The sequence below is a fragment of the Pristiophorus japonicus genome, unplaced genomic scaffold (genome assembly GCF_044704955.1).
Source record: "Pristiophorus japonicus isolate sPriJap1 unplaced genomic scaffold, sPriJap1.hap1 HAP1_SCAFFOLD_236, whole genome shotgun sequence".
NCBI classification, from domain to species: Eukaryota; Metazoa; Chordata; class Chondrichthyes; family Pristiophoridae; genus Pristiophorus; species Pristiophorus japonicus.
This window is the reverse complement of record NW_027252079.1, coordinates 346,573-366,337: the sequence shown is the minus strand read 5'-3', so window position 1 is coordinate 366,337 and position 19,765 is coordinate 346,573. Positions and strand designations below refer to the sequence as shown.

Here is a 19,765-nt window from a genome sequence, read left to right as displayed (position 1 = left end):
TGTGTGTGGGGGCCTTGCTTACAACTAGGCCCCCCCCACAATTGGAACCCACCCCCACCCCCCACATTTGCCTAGCCTGGGATAGCTGGAGCTACCAGGCTGAAGATTTTTTAATCACCCAATTAACATCGTTGGGAGTGTGTGCCTGGTGGCTCTCGCTGCCCCAGGTGAAGACATCTTCTCCCCTCACCTGAAGACCACCCCAAAGACTTTGTGTTTTGCCATCTGGGATTGCACCCACCCACAGCTGCGAGGGGTGACCTGCCCTCGCAGTCCCCCCCCCTTCCCACCCCCCTCTCTCTTTCTCTGTTACTCTGTTTCTCCCCTCTCTCTCTGAGGCCCCTTCCTCCTAATTTTTCAAAAAAAACAAACAAACAAAACAATTGAGACAACTGAGCAGAGGGAGCAAGGCCCCTCCCCAATTGCCAACTAGGGGAGAGGTACCTCATTAAGGGCTCCTCTGCTCAGTCTAATCAAACGAGGCCAATTAAGACCATTAAGGCCTGTGACTTTGGGGTGGGTGTAGCCCTTAAAGGGACCCCGTGATGGCGACCCCATCCACGCCGGTGGCAGGGCCAGCGAGGACATATGCGCAGGTGGCAACCGCTTCCACGGCACCTCCTGCGCCACCCGCTGCCCTGCCACCTTTCAGATTAATCACTAAAAAACACGGGGTCAAGAGCTACACTCACCCCACAATGAGCATTGAGGAGTGCGTGCGGGCGATGGCTGGGGTAGTCGGCCCCTCGGCCATTGTCGCAGCCTCCAAGATGTCTGGGAAGGCCGTGTTCTTCCTGGGGTCGGAGCGGGCGGTGTCCCTGACCCTCGAAAAGGGGCTCACGGTGGGCGGGACGTTCCTGCCGGTGGACCCTCTCGAGGCCACCGCGCAGAGGGTCATCATATCGAACGTCCCGCCCTTTGTTCCCGCTGAGCTCCTCCTCCCTCACCTACACCAACTGGGGGAGGTAAGGTCGGGGATCAACCCCATACCGCTGGGCCTCAGGGAGAGCAGCCTGCGCCACGTGTTCTCCTTCCGCCGCCAGCTCTTTGTCCGGCTGGCGCGGGAGGAGACGACAGAGGGGCACTTTAATGTGGTGCACGAGGGGACTGCCTACCGCGTCTTTTGGACGTCGGACGGCGTGTGGTGCCATGCCTGCAGGGAGGTGGGGCATGTTCGTAAGAACTGCCCCGCCTCCAAGGCCGCCAAACCACCGAAGGCGGCCAAGGCTGGCGCCGCCGCCACCCCTCGCCCTAGTTGCGTCCGCGTGCCGGGAGCCGTAGGTGCGCGGGCATCGTCAGAGGCCTTTGTTTTCAGGGCCTCCGGCGGGGGGGAGGGAGAGCGTCCGACCGGAAAGAAGGTGCGGAAGAAAGCAAAACATCAAGAGGCGGGTCCCCTCAGTGCGCCAGATAATTTGACCACCGCGCTCAGCCCAACACCGTCACCGGCGAGCGCGGGGTGCCCCGAGCCCGTGCCCGAGCCCTTGAACAACACCACAGAGGGGCCCGGGCGCGGGCAAGAAAAGGAAAAGGGGGGGGCGGAGCGGGAGGCCTCGGCAGACATGGAGGTTTCCCTGACTCCGCGCACCCCCAGGAACAAAAGGAGGCACGGCTCCGATGAGGCGGAGGGGGAACAACATCCCTCCGCGGAGGAGTCGGTGCCCGCCGCGTGTCCCGCGTCCCAAACCAGCGCCCCCAAGCTGCGCTGTAGGCGAGAGGAGTCTGTCCCCGGGGAGGGTGAGACAGTCGAGGCTGCCCAGCCTCTGCCTCCCGGGGATGGCGTGGAAGATCTGCCTGTCGTGGGGGGCGTGGGGATCGCGGAGGAATGCATTGCCGCCGGGTCGGGCGTCCCGGGGACTGAGGCGGGCGGGGCCAAAGAGGCCGAACCTGAGCCCGCCCAGCCAATACCCAACTTCCCCCGGGAGTCGCTCGACCCGGCAGAAACACAAATTAATGCTTATTATGACACTGTAGATGCTGGGCCGGTGGGTGGCAGCGGGGAGGGGAGGAACACCCACCCTCGCCTCTTGCTGTGGAGCTGGAGCACTTGGAGAGTCTGGGGATTTCATATGGCCGGGTCTCTCCTTGTTCCCCGGTTCCTGGGGCGGAGGGGGAACCCCTTCTGCTGTCATTTCCCGACCCAGCACCATTTTTAAAAGAGCCCAGTGGGGACACCTCTGCCGACGATCCTGGGGGTGGGATCGGGGCAGAGCCAGGGCCGGTTGGAGCGGCCGGTTCATTTGCCGTACCTTGTGCGGTCGATGGGCCGGCTGCTGGCGGCCACCTCCCGGAGGAGGACGGGGACTCGGTGGGGGACGCAGGTGAAGACCTAGAGACCACCGCCAGCGAGGCGGTGGATCTGCTCGCGGCCGCCGCCGAGACCATCCTCATTCCTGCAAAGGAACTCCGGGACTTTTTGGCCCAGAGACGGGGTCGCTGCAACCAAGCCCGAATGGCCCTGGAAAAATGGTCCGAGCCAGAGCTGATCAAGGGGTCCGTCCGCTCCGCCGTCAAAACCTTGGCCGCGGGCGGGCCCTTGACAAAGGCGCAACACCTTGAGCTGCGCGAGCTCGAGGGACTCCTCGCTGGGCTGCGGAGGGAGCGGAGTTCAACAAAAGACTCCGCTCCCTCCCCCACAATAGGTTAAGGTAGAGGTTGCACTATGCTTTTGCCATGAAGATAACCATAGCCAGCCTCAACATCAACGGCGGCAGAGGGGCACGCCGTAGATTTGACAATTTTTCGCTCCTGCGGGAGGGGAAATATGCGGTGTGCTTCCTGCAAGAAACCCACACCGTTCCGGGAGACGAAGCCACGTGGCTCCTGGAATGGCAAGGAGAGGTCCGCATGAGCCACCTCACCGCCATTTCTAGTGGGGTGGCCATCTTGCTGGGCCCGCATTTTCAGCCGGAGATCTTGGGGGTCGAGGAGCCCGTGCCAGGCCGCTTGCTGCACGTAACGGTTCGCCTGGGGGACGTGCCGCTCCATCTCGTGAACGTGTACGCCCCTCAGCCCGGCCCGCAGCAAACGCGCTTCTTTGAAGAGGTGTCCGCTCTTCTTGGCTCCGTCGACATCGGCGACTGCATTGTCCTCGGGGGGGATTTTAACTGCACCCTCGAGGCGAGGGACCGCTCCGGTGCCCCGCAGTGCATGACGGCGATGGAGAAGTTGAGGGACCTGGTCGGGTCCTTCGACTTGGTGGACGTCTGGCAAAATCTCCACCCCGACTCCAGCGCCTTTACTTGGGTGAGGCCTGGAGTTGGATGGTCTAGAGTCGACCGCCTTTACGTGTCTCGGGCGTACGTTTCCTGCGTCCCGGCGGCCTCCATGCGGCCGGTGCCGTGTTCGGACCACCACCTGGTGTGGGCGGAGCTCGCTTCGCTCCGCGCGAGGACGGGGTCCGCGTACTGGCACTTTAACAACCGGCTGCTAGAGGACGTGCGGTTCCAGGACTCGTTCCGTCGATTCTGGTCCGACTGGAGAAGGAAGCAGGGGGGCTTCCCCTCCTTGAGGCTATGGTGGGACGTGGGCAAGGCTCACGTCCGCGTCTTCTGTCAAGAGTACGCGAGGGGGTCGACCAAGAGGCGGGCGGCCAGAGTCGGGCGCCTAGAAAAAGAGGTGCTCGACCTGGAAGCCCGTCTCGGTCAAGTCGTCCAGGACCCGGCCCTGCGGACAGTGTACGAAGCGAAGAAGGCCGTGCTGAAGGACCTGCAGCTCGTCGGGTCCCGAGGCGCGTTCGTGAGGTCGCGGATCCGGTTCCTGCGGGATCTGGACCGCGGCTCCCCCTTCTTCTACTCGCTGGAAAAAAGGCAGAGTGTCCGTAAGCAGCTCTTGACGCTGCTGGCCGACGATGGCTCTCTCGTCTCGGATCCGGAGGGCGTCAACAACAGGGCCCGTGAATATTACGGGGCTCTGTTCTCTCCGGATCCGTCCAGCGAGGAAGCGCGTAGAGTTTTGTGGGAGGACCTGCCGAAGGTCAGCCCGGAGGGCGCCGAAAATGTGGAAGCTCCGCTAAGCCTGGCGGAGCTGACCGGTGCCCTCGCCCGGCTCTCGAGGGGAAAATTCCCGGGGCTGGACGGGCTGACCGTGGAGTTCCACAGGGCGTTCTGGGACGTCCTGGGGAGCGACTACGCGCGGGTCCTGGGGGAAAGTCTGGCGACCGGGGAGATGCCCCTCTCTTGGCGCAGGGCAGTCATCGTCCTGCTGCCTAAGAAGGACGATCTCCGCCTCCTTAAGAACTGGCGCCCGGTCTCCCTCCTCAGCACGGACTACAAAATCTTCGCCAGTGCGATCTCTGCTCGCCTTGGTGCCGTGCTGGACCACATGATCCACCCCGACCAGTCCTACACGGTCCCGGGCCGGACAATCCACGATAACATCCATCTGGTCCGGGACCTCATCCATTGTTCCCAGGAGGCTGGTCTGTCGGTCGCCTTCCTATCCCTCGACCAAGAGAAGGCGTTCGACAGGGTGGATCACGACTATCTGCTCGGAACTCTGCGCGCTTTCGGGTTCGGGACGCATTTCGTCGCCCGGATCCGACTTTTGTACGCCGCCGCGGAGTGTCTGATTAAGGTTAACGGGTCCTTGACGGCGCCCCTTCGCTTTAGGAGAGGGGTGCGCCAGGGATGCCCCATGTCCGGCCAGTTATACGCCGTTTGCCTGGAGCCTTTCCTGCGCCTCTTGCGGACGATGTTGATGGGACTGGCTCTGCAAGGGCCGGGCGTGGAGGTCGTCCTCTCGGCTTACGCCGATGACGTGCTCCTCGCGGTAGAGGATCCTGCTGACCTGCGGAGGATGCGTGAGTGCCAGGAGATTTACTCGGCCGCGTCCTCCGCCTAGATCAACTGGGAGAAATGATCCGGACTCCTGGTGGGTCAGTGGCGGGTGGACTCCCTGCCGGAGGAGCTCAGGCCTTTTGCCTGGAGCACGACCCATCTCCTCTATCTGGGAATCTACCTTAGCCCCGACGAGGGAGCCTGGCCGGAGAACTGGCAGGAGCTGGAGGCCAAGGTCGCCGCTCGCCTAGGGCGCTGGACAGGACTGCTCCGAGTGCTGTCCTACAGGGGTCGAGCGCTAGTCATAAACCAGCTGGTGCCGCAATGTTGTGGTACCGGCTAGTCACTTTGACCCCTCCCCCTGCGTTTGTCGCCAAGATACAGAAGAAGCTGGTGGACTTCTTCTGGAACAACAGGAAGCACTGGGTCTCTGCTGCGGTCTTGAGTCTCCCGCTTGAGGAGGGCGGTCAGTCGTTGGTGTGCGTCAGCGCCCAGCTCGTGACTTTCCGTCTTCAGACCCTGCAGAGATACCTTTACGTCGAGCCCCCTCCTAGGTGGTGTGCTCTGGCGAGGTATTTCTTCCGCCAGCAGCGCGACCTCAATTATGACACGCAGCTCCTGTTTGTGAACTTGGGGGTGCTAGGACCGCCCTCCGGGAGCTGCCTGTCTTTTACAGGGAACTCATCAGGGTCTGGAACAAAGTCTCCACCAAGCACAGCTCTCCGCCGGCTGGAGTGGCGGCCGTCCTGCAGGAACCGCTGCTCGGGAATCCGTACCTCCACGGCCGAGGTTTTATGTGGCGGTCGGAAGAGAGGGCTGTGGCTGGTGAGGTGACCAGGGTCAGGGACCTGCTCGATGGCGGAGGAGCGGGCTGGATGGCGCCAGACACGCTGGCGCGACGCCTTAATTCTGCCAACGTCAGCGACGCGGCCGATGCCATCGAGTCGCTAAAAACAGCTCTGGGCCCTGACTCCGTTAGGTGCATCGAGGAGGCTCAAGCATGTGGGGAGATCCCGTCCGAACTGACCCCCGTCCGGACGGAATTCCTCATCGGCGCCAAACCCCGGAACCTCCCTCGGGGGCCGGCGCCTCACAACTTGAGCCGCCTCGGGGAAATCCCCTCCATGCCTTTCAGTTCCGCGCGGAGGGGTTTCCTGTTCGGGTTGCTCCTGCACACCCTCAACTTTGCCATCCTCGCCGGCCGTCCGAACACGCCATGGCGTACCATCTTGCCGTCCGGAGGAGGCGGGGGTCCCCGATGGAGGGCACTCTACGTAGGGGTCCTCCCACTATTCATCGGGGACTTGGCCTGGAGGGTGGTGCACGGAGCAGTACCGTGCAACAAATTTTTAAGCCGATTCACGGACTCCCAGGCTGCCTGCAATTTCTGCGGTCTGGAAGAGTCCGTGTTCCATGTTTTTATGGAATGCACAAGGTTGTAGCCCCTGTTTTATTATTTGAAGGGGCTGCTCCTGAAATTCTGGCTGCACTTCAGTCCCACTCTCCTGATCTTTGGGCACCCTGTGCGGAGGGGAGCGGGTAGGTCCGAAGGCCTCCTCGTAGGACTGCTCCTGGGCACGGCCAAGGGTGCCATCAGCCGGTCCAGGCAGCGGGCGGTCGAGGGGGTCGTTCAACCTGACTGCCTGCCTCTCTTCCGCTCTTACATCCGGTCCAGGGTGTCATTGGAGATGGAGCACGCGGTGTCCACCGGTACGCTCGCGGCCTTCCGCGAGAGGTGGGCACCGGAGGGACTGGAGTGCATCATCACGCCCGGCAACCAAATTTTAATTTGATTTTACGTTTTAAAGTTTAATTTGTTTTAATTGCCGGTGCTTTTAGTGTCCCCTTCCCTTTTATAGGGGGCACCGGAGAAATTGTGATTTTAGTGCCCAAAAAAAAAAAAAAAAAAAAAACACACAAAAAAAAAAAGGAAAAAAATGGCCTTGTAAATGTCTGGTGTGTCACCCAGGTCGGATGGCACAGTTTAATGTTTATGTTTTGCAGGTAGACTCTAAAAGAATTTCATGCACAAGGATCTCCAGGTCCCTCTTCACCGCAGCACATTGTAATTTCTCCCCATTCAAATAATATTCCCTTTTACTGTTTTTTTTCCCAAGGTGGATGACCTCACACTTTCCGACATTGTTTTCCATCTGCCAAACCTGAGCCCATTCGCTTAACCTATCTAAATCTCTTTGTAGCCTCTCTGTGTCCTCTACACAACCCGCTTTCCCACTAATCTTTGTGTCATCTGCAAATTTTGTTACACTACACTCTGTCCCCTCATCTAGGTCATCAAGTATATTGTAAACAGTTGTGGTCCCAGCACCGATCCCTGTGGCACACCACTAACCACCGATTTCCAACCCGAAAAGGACCCATTTATCCCAACTCTCTGCTTTCTTTTAGCCAACTAATTCTCTATCCATGCTAATACATTTCCACTGACTCCGTGTACCTTTATCTTCTGCAGTAACCTTTTGTGTGGCACCTTATCGAATACCTTTTGAAAATCTAAATACACCACATCCATCGGTACACCTCTATCCACCATGCTCATTATATCCTCAAAGAATTCCAGTAGATTAGTTAAACATAATTTCCCCTTCATGAATCCATGCTGCGTCTGCTTGATTGCACTATTCTTATCTAGATGTCCCGCTATTTCTTCCTTAATGATAGTTTCAAGCATTTTCCCCACTACAGATGTTAAACTAACCGGCCTATAGTTATCTGCCTTTTGTCTGCCCCCTTTTTTAAACAGAGGCGTTACATAAGCTGCTTTCCAATCCGATGGTACCTCCCCAGAGTCCAGACAATTTTGGTAGATTATAACGAATGCATGTGCTATAACTTCCGCCATCTCTTTTAATATCCTGAGATGCATTTCATCAGGACCAGGGGACTTGTCTACCTTGAGTCCCATTAGCCTGTCCAGCACTACCCCACTAGTAATAGTGATTGTCTCAAGGTCCTCCCTTCCCACATTCCTGTGACCAGCAATTTTTGGCATGGTTTTTGTGTCTTCCACTGTGAAGAACGAAGAAAAATAATTGTTTAAGGTCTCAGCCATTTCCATATTTCCCATTATTAAATCCCCCTTCTCATCTTCTAAGGGACCAACATTTACTTTAGTCTTTTCCGTTTTTTCTATCTTTAAAAGCTTTTAGTATCCGTTTTTATGTTTGCGCAAGTTTACCGTCGTAATCTATCTTTCCTTTCTTTATTGCTTTCTTAGTCATTCTTTGCTGTCGTTTAAAATGTTCCCAATCTTCTATTTTCCCACTAACCTTGGCCACCTTATACGCATTGGTTTTTAATTTGATACTCTCCTTTATTTCCTTGGTTATCCACGGCTGGTTATCGCTTCTCTTACCGCCGTTCTTTTTCACTGGAATATATTTTTGTTGAGCACTATGAAAGAGCTCCTTAAAAGTCCGCCACTGTTCAATTGTGCCACTGTTTAGTCTGTGTTTCCAGTCTACTTCAGCCAACTCTGCCCTCATCCCACTGTAGTCCCCTTTGTTTAAGCATAGTACGCTCGTTTGAGACACTACTTCCTCACCTTCAATCTGTATTACAATTTCAACCATACTGTGATCACTCATTCCGAGAGGATCTTTTACTAGGAGATCGTTTATTATTCCTGTCTCATTACACAGGACCAGATCTAAGATAGCTTGCTCCCTTGTAGGTTCTGTAACATACTGTTCTAAGAAACAATCCCGTATGCATTCTAAGAATTCCTCCTCCAGGCTACCCCGTGCGATTTGATTTGACCAATCGATATGTAGGTTAAAATCCCCCATGATTACTGCCATTCCTTTTTCACATGTCTCCATTATTCCCTTGATTATTGCCCGCCCCACCGTGAAGTTATTATTTGGGGGTCTATAAACTACGCCCACCAGTGACTTTTTCCCCTTACTATCTCTAATCTCCACCCACAATGATTCAAAATTTTGTTCATTAGAGCTAATATCGTCTCTCACAACTGCCCTGATATCATCCTTTATTAACAGAGCTACCCCACCTCCTTTCCCTTCTTGTCTATCTTTCCGAATCATCAGATACCCCTGTATGTTTAATTCCCAGTCTTGGGCACCCTGCAAGCACGTTTCTGTAATGGCCACCAAATCATACCCATTTGTAATGATTTGTGCCGTCAACTCATTTACTTTATTTCGAATGCTGCGTGAGTTCAGGTAGAGTGTTTTAATACTAGTTTTTAAACCACGATTTTTAGTTTTGACCCCTCCTGCAGCCCCTTTATATTCAGTGGCCCTTTTTGTTTTTTGCCTTGGGTTTCTCTTTTCTGTCTTTTGCTTTTGTCTCCTTTTTGTTTCCCTCTGTCGCCCTGCATTGGTTCCCATCCCCCTGCCATATTAGTTTAACTCCTCCCCAACAGCACTAGCAAACACTCCCCCTAGGACATTGGTTCCGGTCCTGCCTAGGTGCAGACTCACTGGTTCCCCACCCTATCCCTCCCCTGAAGATGTTGGCTCTGGCTGGGTTCAGTTCTACATTCACTGGTTCCCCTCCCTCTCCTCCCCTGAAGATGTTGGCTCTGGCTGGGTTCAGTTCTACACTCACTCGCTCCCCTCAAGATGCTGACTCTGGCTGGGTTCAGTTCTACATTCACTGGTTCCCCTGCTGCTCCTTCCCTGTCGGTACTGATTCTGGCTGGGTTCAGATATAGACGCACTGGCTCCCCTCTCCTCCATTGAAGATGCTGACTCTGTCTGGAATCGGTTTTACACTCACTGGTTCCAATCCATCCCCCTCCCCTGAAGATGCTGACTCTGGCTGGGTTCAGTTCCACAGTCACTGGTTCCCCTCCCCTGAAGGTGCTGACTCTGGCTGGGTTTAGTTCTACACTCACTGATTCCCCTTCCTCTTCACCCCTAAAGCTGCTGACTCTGTCTGGGATCAGTTCTACAATCACTGCTTCCTCTACCTCTTCTCCCCTTAAGGTGCTGACTGTGGCTGGCTTCACTTCCATGCTCACTGGCTCCCCTCTCCTCCACTAAAGGTGCTGACTCTGTCTGGGCTCAATTCTATACTCACTGGTTCCCCTCCCTCACAATTCTCTCCTCCCCTAAAGCTGCTGACTCAGGCTGTATTCAGTTCTACACTCACTGGTTCCCCTCCCTCTCCTTCCCTGAAGACGCTGACTCTGCCTGGGTTCATATATAGACTCGCTGGTTACCTTCGCTCGCAGCTCTCTCCTCCTCTGAAGTTGCTGAGTTTTGACTGTGCTCAATTCCGCACTCACTTGTTCCCCTCCCTCTCCTTTCGTGAAGGTGCTGACTGACTGGGTTCAGTTCCAAACTCACTGGCTACCCTCTCCTCCACTAAAGATGCTGTCTCTGGCTGGGTTCAGTTCTGCATTCACTTGTTCCCCTCTCTCTTCTCCCCTGAAAGTGTCGACTCTGTCTGGGTTCAGTTCCACACTCACTGGTTCCCCTCCCCTAAAGATGCTGACTCTATTTGGGATCAGTTCTACAATACCGGTTCCCCTCCCCTCCACCTTTCTCCTCCCCTGAAGATGCTGACTCAGGCTGGGTACAGTTCTACACTCACTGGTTCCACTCCCCTGAAGGTGCTGACTCTGTCTGGGTTCAGTTCTGCACTCACTGGTTCCCCACCCCTGAAGGTGCTGACTCTGGCTGAGTTCAGTTCCAGAAACTGACATCATTCATTTGGTTCCTGCACCAAGATGGCCGCGCATGCGCTGTGCAACACACTGAATCAAGATGGCGGAGCGCTGACCCTGCCTTCCTGTACAAATATGGCCGCCGTTAGCCTGGGCCTGTGACCGGGAGAAAGCCCCGAACCTACAACCGCCGATATTCCGGTTATTATTCCGGGCTTCCGGCGAGCACCGGTTGTTTATGAAGCCTCCCCGGCTCCCCGCTGGTCCATTACTCCACTCCGTCCCGCTGAAAAGGACACTTCCGAGGAGCCTGTCCAAAATGTGTCTCCTCCGCCATTACACGCACCGCGCATGCTCCAAACCCAGCCAGTGTCTGCGCCTGCGCACTGAGCTCCTGTATTCTGGGTGCGGCACAGTCTCCCCCGCGGGGCATGCTGGGTACATAAGACCATGAGAAATAGGAGCAGGAGCGGGCTACCCGGACCCCCCGAGCCTGCTCCCCATTCAATAAGATCACGGGTGGTCTGATTATTGACTCAGCTCGACTTCCCCGCCAGCTCCCTAGAACCCATTACTCCCTTACCAAACCTGGAGTACCGTGCACAGTTTTGGTCTCCTTATCTAAGGAAGGATGTATTTCCCTTGCTTAGATACACAGAGTAAAGCTTCCTCAACACTGTCTCACTAGACATTCCAAAGGCAGGCAATAGGAGCGGCGTGGGAGGATGAAGGGCGGCGGCATCAGCGACTGAGAGTGACAGCAGTCCGAGGGGCCAGCATCGCGAAAGGAGCGGCATGGTAGGATAAAGGGCGGCAGCAGCGACTGAGAGTGGCGGCAGTCCGAGGGGCTAGTATCGCGAGAGGAGGATGAAGGGTGGTGGCAGCGACTGAGAGCGGCAGCAGTCCGAGGGGCTAGTATCACGAGAGGAGCCACGCAGGAGGATGAAGGACGGTGGTAGCGACTGAGAGCGGCAGCAGTCCGAGGGGCTAGTATCACGAGAGGAGCCATGCAGGAGGATGAAGGGCGGTGGCAGCGACTGAGAGCGGCAGCAGTCCGAGGGGCCAGCTGGTCCAGAGACGGAAGGTAAAACAAAGAAGTAGAAAGAAATCAAAGGGTGACGTCACAGCCAAGTGGGTAAGTGATTGGCTGGTGGATTGGTGAGTATTTAATCTTTTTTTTTCTTTTTATTTCTTTATCAGTAGGTAAGCTTTGCATTGTTGCCAAATTAAGTTAATCTAATGGTTAAGTCATGGCAGGATAGCCCAGACCCATGTTATGCTCCTCCTGTGCTATGTGGGAAGTCATGGATGCTTCCAATGTTCCTGATGACTACATATGCAGGAAGTGTATCCAGCTGCACCTCCTGATGGATCGCATTGCGGCACTGGAGCTGCGCATGGATTCGCTCTGGAGCATCCGCGATGCTGAAGCTGTCATGAATAGCACATTTAGTGAGTTGGTCACACCGCAGGTAAAGGTTATTCAGGCAGGTAGGGAATGGGTGACCATCAGGCAGAGCAGCGGAAGGAAGGTAGTGCAGGGGTTCCCTGTAGTCATCCCCCTCCAAAACAGATACACCGCCTTGGGTGCTGTTGGGGCGATGACTCATCGCGAGGTGGTGGGGGTGGGGTGCGGGTAGCAGCAGCCAAGTTCATGACACCAACGGTGGATCTGCTGCACAGGAGGGCAGGAAAAAGAGGGGAGAGGTATAGTGGTAGGGGATTCTATTGTAAGGGGAATAGATAGGTATTTATGCAACCGTAATTGAGACTTCAGGATGGCATATTCCTTCCCTGGTACAAGGGTCAAGGATGTCTCGGAGCGGCTGTGGCACATTTTGGAAGGGGAGGGTGAACAGCAAGTTGTCATGGTGCATATAGGTACCAACAATATAGGTTTAAAAAAAACGGGATGAGGTCCGACAAGCTGAATTTAGGGACTGAGAAGTTAAATTAAAAAGCAGGACCTCAAAGGTAGTAATCTCAGGATTGCTACCAGTGCCATGTGCTAGTCAGAATAGAAATAGCAGGATAGCTCAGATGAATATGTGGCTTGAGGAGTGGTGCAGGAGGGAGGGATTCAAATTCCTGTGACTCGGGGAGGTGGGACCAGTACACACCGGATGGTCTGCACCTGGCAGGACTGGAACCAATGACCAAGGGGAGTGTTTGCTAGTGCTGTTGGGGGGGGGTTAAACTAATATGGCAGAGGGATGGGAACATATGCAGGGAGACAGAGGGAAGTAAAATGGGGGCAGAAGCAAAAGATAGAAAAAGTAAAGTAAAACTGGAGGGCAGAGAAACCCAAGGTAAAAATCAAAAAGGGCCGCATTACAGCAAATTTCTAAAGGAACAAAGTGTGTTAAAAAGACAAGCCTAAAGGCTCTGTGCCTCAATGTGAGTATTCATAATCAGGTGGATGAATTAACTGTGCAGGCAGCTATTAACGAATATGATATAATTGGGATTATGGAGACATGGCTCCAGGGTGACCAAGGCTGGGAACTCAACATCCAGGGGTATTCAACATTCAGGAAGGATAGACAGAAAGGAAAAGGAGTTGGAGTAGCGTTGCTGGTTAAAGAGGAAATTAACGCAATAGTAAGGAAGGACATTAGCTTGGATGATTTGGAATCTGTATGGTTCGAGCTACGGAATACCAAAGGGCAGAAAACGCTAGTGGGAGTTGTGTACAAACCACCAAACAGTAGTAGTGAGGTTGGGGACAGCACCAAACAATAAATTAGGGATGCGTGCAATAAAGATACAGCAGTTATCATGGGCGACATTAATCTACATATAGATTGGGCTAACAAATTGGTAGCAATATGGTGGAGGAGGATTTCCTGGAGTGTATTAGGGATGGTGTTCTAGACCAATATGTCGAGGAACCAACTAGAGGCTGGCCATCCTAGACTGGTGATGTGTAATGAGAAAGGACTAATTAGAAATCTTGTTATGCGAGACCCCTGGGGGAAGAGTGACCATAATATGGTAGAACTCTTTATGAAGATGGAGAGTTAATTCAGAGACTAGGGTTCTGAACTTAAGGAAAGGTAACTTCGATGGTATGAGATGTGAATTGGCAGGAACAGGTTGGCGAATGATACTTAAATGGTTGATGGTGGATAGGCAATGGCAGACATATAAAGAGCACGTGGATGAACTTCAACAATTGTACATCCCTGTCTGGAATAAAAATAAAATGGGAAGGTGGCTCAACCGTGGCTAACAAAGAAAATTAGGGATAGTGTTAAATCCAAGGAAGAGGCATGTAAATTTGCCAGAAAAAGCAGCAAACCTGAGGACTGGGAGAAATTTAGAATTCAGCAGAGGAGGACAAAGGGTTTAATTAGGAGGGGGGAAATAGAGTATGAGAGGAAGCTTGCTGGGAACATAGAAAACTGACTGGAAAAGCTTCCATAGCGATGTGAAGATTAGTGAAGACAAACGTAGGTTCCTTGCAGTCAGAATCAGGTGAAAGAAATGGCAGACTAATTGAACAAAGACACTAAGGAAGGCACAAATAACCTTCCGGAAATACTAGGGCACTGAGGGTCTATCGAGAAGGAGGAACTGAAGGAAATCCTTATTAGTCAGGAAATTGTGTTAGGGAATTGATGGGATTGAAGGCCGATAAATTGGCAAGGCCTGATAGTCTGCATCCCAGAGTACTTAAAGAAGTGGCCCTAGAAATAGTGGATCTATTGGTGGTCATTTTCCAACAGTCTATCGATTCTGAATCAGTTCCTATGGACCGGAGGGTAGCTAATGTAACACCACTTTTTAAAAAAGGAGGGAGAGAAAACGGGTAATTATAGACCGGTTAGCCTGACATCGGTGGTAGGGAAAATGTTGGAATCAATTATTAAAGATGAAATAGCAGCGCATTATGAAAGCAGTGACAGGATCGGTCCAAGTCAGCATGGATTTATGAAAGGGAAATCATGCTTGACAAATCTTCTAGAATTTTTTCAGATGTAACTAGTAGAGTGGACAAGGGAAAACCAGTGGATGTGGTGTATTTGGACTTTAAAAAGGCTTTTGACAAGGTCCCACACAAGAGATTGTGTGAAAAATTAAAGCACATGGTATTGGTGGTAATGTATTGATGTGGAGAGAGAACTGGTTGGCAGACAGGAAGCAGAGAGTCGGGATAAACGGGTCCTTTTCAGAATGGCAGGCAGTGACTAGTGGGTTGCCGCAGGGCTCAGTGCTGGGACCCAGCTATTTACAATATACATCAATGATTTAGATGAAGGAATTGAGTATAATATCTCCAAGTTTGCAGACAATACTAAGCTGGGTGGCAGTGAGAGCTGTGAGGAGGCTGCAGGTTGACTTGGACAGGTTAGGTGAGTGGGCAGATGCAGTACAATGTGAAAAAATGTGAGGTTATCCACTTTGGGGGCAAAAACACGAAGGCAGAATATTATCTGAATGGCAACAGATTGGGAAAAGGGGAGGTGCAACGAGACCTGGGTGTCATGGTACATCAGTCATTGAAAGTTGGCATGCAGGTACAGCAGGTGGTGAAGAAGGCAAATGGCATGTTGGCCTTCATAGCTAGGGGATTTGAGTGTAGGAGCAGGGAGGTCTTACCGCAGTTGTACGGGGCCTTGGTGAGGCCTCACCTGGAATATTGTGTTCAGTTTTGTTCTCCTACTGTGATGGACGTCCTTGCTATTGAGGGAGTGCAGCAAAGGTTCACCAGACTGATTCCTGGGATCGCAGGGCTAACATTTGAGGAGAGATTGAATTGACTGGGCCTGTATTCAGTGGAGTTTAGAAGCATGAGAGGGGATCTCATGGAAACACATAAAATTCTGACGGGACTGGACAGGTTAGATGCAGGAAGAATGTTCCCGATGTTGGGGAAGTCCAGAACCAGGGGGTCACAGTCTAAGGATAAGGGGTAAGCCATTTAGGACCGAGAGGAGGATAAATTTCTTCACTCAGAGAGTTGTTAACCTGTGGAATTCTCTACCACAGAGAGTTGTTGATGCCAGTTCGTTAGATATATTCAAGAGGGAGTTAGATATGGCCCTTACGGCTAAAGAGATCAAGGGATCAAGGGGTATGGAGAGAAAGCAGGAAAGGGGTACTGAGGTGAATCATCAGCCATGATCTTATTGATTGTTGGTGAGGTTCGAAGGGCCGAATGGCCTACTCCTGCACCTATTTTCTATGTTTCTATGTATCTACAACACAGGTTAGATACGGAGTATATCTGCCTCTACCCAGTCCCAAGCATTGCAGAGTAGATACTGCATTGGTTAGATATAGAATAAAGCTTCTCTACACTGTCCCATCAAACACTCCCATGGTAGGTATAGCATGAATTAAATATACAGTAGATCTGTGCTGGAGGAACTGTACCCCAGTAAGTGTCAGTGACAGGGAAACTGTACCCCAGTGAGAGTCAGTGCCAGAGGAAACTACAGCACGAGATAGATACAGAGTAAAGCTCCCTCTACACTGTTCTGCTCAATTGCAAGGCAGGTAAAGCACGGGCTAGATCATCATTGGTGGTCCCTCGAACGAGGATGACTTGCTTCCACATGAGATCACAGATGTTTCAATGAAGGACCTGATGTTCCAGTCCTGAACTCCAATTGACGGGGTGGAAGATGCCTGTGCGTGGATTTTGACAGGCTTGACAGAGCTCGGCCATTGATTCAGTGGCTAAGGTTAACCAGGATTACTGGAGACCTGTTTTGCTGCATGAACCTAGCGCGCACACATATTGCAGTGTGGACTGGCCCGTGCTGCCCCTGGGCCCTTGGCTCTTCTGGCCCAGTACCCTCATTTGTCGCACCTCTGCCGCGATCTCTCACCACTCCACCACAAACATTCGCTGCACCTCCACCACGATCCCTCTCTGCTCCTCCTCCACAAAAACACTCGTCACACCTCCACCACGATCTCCCGCCATACCTTCACACCAAACATTCGCTGAACCTCCATCACGATATCGCACTAAATCTCAGCCATGAACTGTCATCACTCCTCCGCCCCGATCACTCGTTGCAGGGCCGAATGGCCCATTCCTGCACCTATTTTCTATGTTTCTATACTGTCCCATCAAATACACCCAGGGCAGGAACAACACTGGTTAGATACTGAGTAAAGCCCACTCTGCACTGTCCCATCAAACACTCCGAAGGAAGATACAGCACAGAGTAGATACAGAGAAAAACTTGCTCTAGACTATCCCATCAAAAACTGCCAGGGCAGGTACAGCACGGGTTAGACAGAAATGTTTAGGCTGGGTGTTCCAGAACTTGGGGCCTGGGCAACAGAAGGCACAGCCACCAAAGCAACCAATGGTTTAACAATTATAATCAGAGATGCTCAGGAGGACAGATATCACATGGGCGGGTGGGTGGTTGTGGGGCTGGAGGAGTTTACAGAGAAGTGAGGGGCGGGACCATGGAGGGATTTGAAAATAAGTATTAGAATTTAAAATCAAGGCGTTGCTTAACCAGAAGCCAATATAAGTCAGCAAGCAGAGGTGATGGGTGAGCTAGACTTGATGCGAGTTAGGACACGGGCAGCCGAGTTTTGGATCAAATCCAGTTTATGTAAGGTAGAATGTGGGAGGAGTGCATTGGAATTTTCAAGTCCAGAAGTAACAAAGGCATGGATGAGGGCTTCAGCAGTGAATGAGCTGAGACAAGAGCGGAGACAGGCGATCTTACAGAGGTGGAAATAGGCATTCTTAGTTATGCTGTGGATATGTGGTCAAGTATGACACCAAGGTTGTGAACAGTCTGGTTCAGCGTCAGACAGAAGTTGGAGAGAGGGATGGAGTCAGTGGCTAGGGAACGGAGTTTGTGGCAATGATAATTACAAATATCAGAACATTTCACAGACTATCACATGCAAAATGTGTAGATGAGTTTTTAAAATTAACTCGGTTTCAAAAATGGGTTAACTGATACAGAAAGTAACGGATTTCAAATCTTATGCAAGACAATTCAAGAAAGGGGTGGTTCACAGGATTTCAGCTGAGTTTAAAGTGAGACAGTGCAGTTAACTCTTCTACAATCACAACTCATGTACTCAAATGGAACAATTTTGGGGTTTGATGTGATAAAAGGTGAACTAGGTGAGAAGTGATATAAGTTAGATTAAGAAAAAGCACTAAAATGGAGCAGTCGGTAACAGAACATCAATTAGTCTCCTCTGATCATGGAGGAATCACATATTCGATAAACTGTGTTTGAAACAAAGATAATTTATTCAACAGTTATACACAATATTAATCTCCAGCTCAGGTATAGGGGTTATTAAGATAATCAAAAACGAACAAGAGCTGCCAGAATGAGCATGGTTCAGTGCCCAATACAATCACAGTAAATCCTGTTCTATTCGCAAATGCAGCCTTTCTCCTCAGCCCATTTAAAACTGAGAAAAGGAGGAATTTCTTCTCTGAGGGTTGTAAATCTGTGGAATTCCCTGCTCCAGAGAGCAGTGGAGGCTGGGTCATTGAATATATTTAAGGCGGAGATAAAGATTTTTGAGCGATAAGAGAGTAAACGGTTCTGGGGACCGGGCAGGGAAGTGGAGCTGACTCTATGATCAGACCAGCCAACATCTTATTGAATGGGGAGCAGGCTCGAGGGTCCAGGTGGCCCACTCCTGCTCCAATCTCTCATGGTCTTATATACCCAGCATGCCCCGCGGGGGAGAATGTGCACCCAGACTACAGGAGCTCAGTACGCAGGCGTAGGCATTTGCTGGCTTTGGAGCAGGCGCGGTGCGTGCAATGGCAGAGGAGATATGTTTTGGACAGGCTCCACAGAACTGTCCTTTTCAGCGGGACAGAACGGAGTAATAGACCAGCGGGGAGTCGGGGAGGTTTCATAAACAACCGGTGCCCGTCGCAAGCCCGGAATAACAACTGGAATATCGGCGGTTGCAGCTTCGGGGCTTTCTCCCGGTCAAAGGCCAAGGCTAACGGCGGCCATATTTGTACAGGAAGGCAGGTTCAGCGCTCCGCCATCTTGACTCAGTGAGTAGCACAGCGCATGTGCGGCCATCTTGGTGTAGGAACAAAGTGAATAAAGTCAGTGTCTGGAACTGAAATCGGCCAGAGTCAGCACCTTCAGGGGTGGAGAGGGAGGGGAACCAGTGAGTGTAGAACTGAACCCAGCCAGAGTCAGCACCTTCAGGGGTGGAGAGGGAGGGGAACCAGTGAGTGTAGAACTGAACCCAGCCAGAATTGGTGGTGAAAACTGGGAGTGGAGGAGAAACAGTCGAGAAATGTGCAATGGTTTGGATTTCAGCACAGCAGGAAGGACAGTGTGTGGGACAGGGATTTACAGCTTTGGAAGAGCAAGAGAGGAAAGAATGTTCCATGTAAACCAAATGTGTCTATTCTGAATTTCTGTCTTGTACTGACAGCGATGAGTTTTGTTATCTTCTTTTACAAAATATTAGAAGGGGAGATTTTCAGACAGGAAACACAAACCAAACATCACGTCAAGATCTGACTGAGTCAATCGATTAATCAGGACCTGAATATCATCGGCCTTTGAAAGTGGAAGGAGAAATGTTTGTCTGTTCTGCCTGTGGGAAAAGATTTCAAACATCAGTGTGACTGGAAAAGCACTGAGACACACACACCCGAGTGAGTGTTCCAGTGCACTACCTGTGGAAAGAGCTTTAGCCAGTTACACAGCCTGAATAAACATCGCACCATTCAAAGCACGAAGAAACTGTAAATGTGTTGTGTGTGTGGGTGAGGCTTTAACCCATCGTCCAACCATGGAGAGTCACAAGGATACCCGCACCATGGAGAAACCATGGAAATGTGGTGACTGTGGGAAGGGATTAAAATCACCGTCTGAGCTGGAAATTTATCGACGCAGTCACACTGGGGAGAGACCGTTCACCTGCTCTGAGTGTGGGTACCGATTCACTCGGTCATCCCACTTGCTGAGACACCAGTGAGTTCACACTGGGGAGAGGCCATTCACCTGCTCTGAGTGTGGGAAGGGATTCACTCGGTCATCCAACCTACTGAAACACCAGCGAGTTCACATGTGACTACAGGGGTTGGAATCTGCTGTTATTACTGCTGTTAATCACATCCCGACTGAAACATGTTCATTTTGACAGTTGTGGTTTGTTTCTGCTGATGTTAATAACCCTATAACTTGGCTGGACTTTAATATTCTGGATATATTGCTGATTGTGTTCTCGGGGCTGCCGTGTCCATTTAAGAAACGCTGTGTGTTATCTTTCCCCTTAATTCAGCAACTCTCAACAGAAAGTTAGTTTGCAATAAAATTGTGAACTTTCTTTAATCCCAAACTGATCTTTGGTA

The 19,765-nt window shown here is 52.0% G+C and overlaps 1 pseudogene; it reads left to right on the top strand.

The window, feature by feature from the left end:
* Positions 1 to 19,485, top strand: part of LOC139245785 (zinc finger protein 585A-like) — a 423,809-nt pseudogene extending 404,324 nt beyond the window's left edge.
* The last annotated feature ends 280 nt before the right edge of the window (positions 19,486 to 19,765 follow it).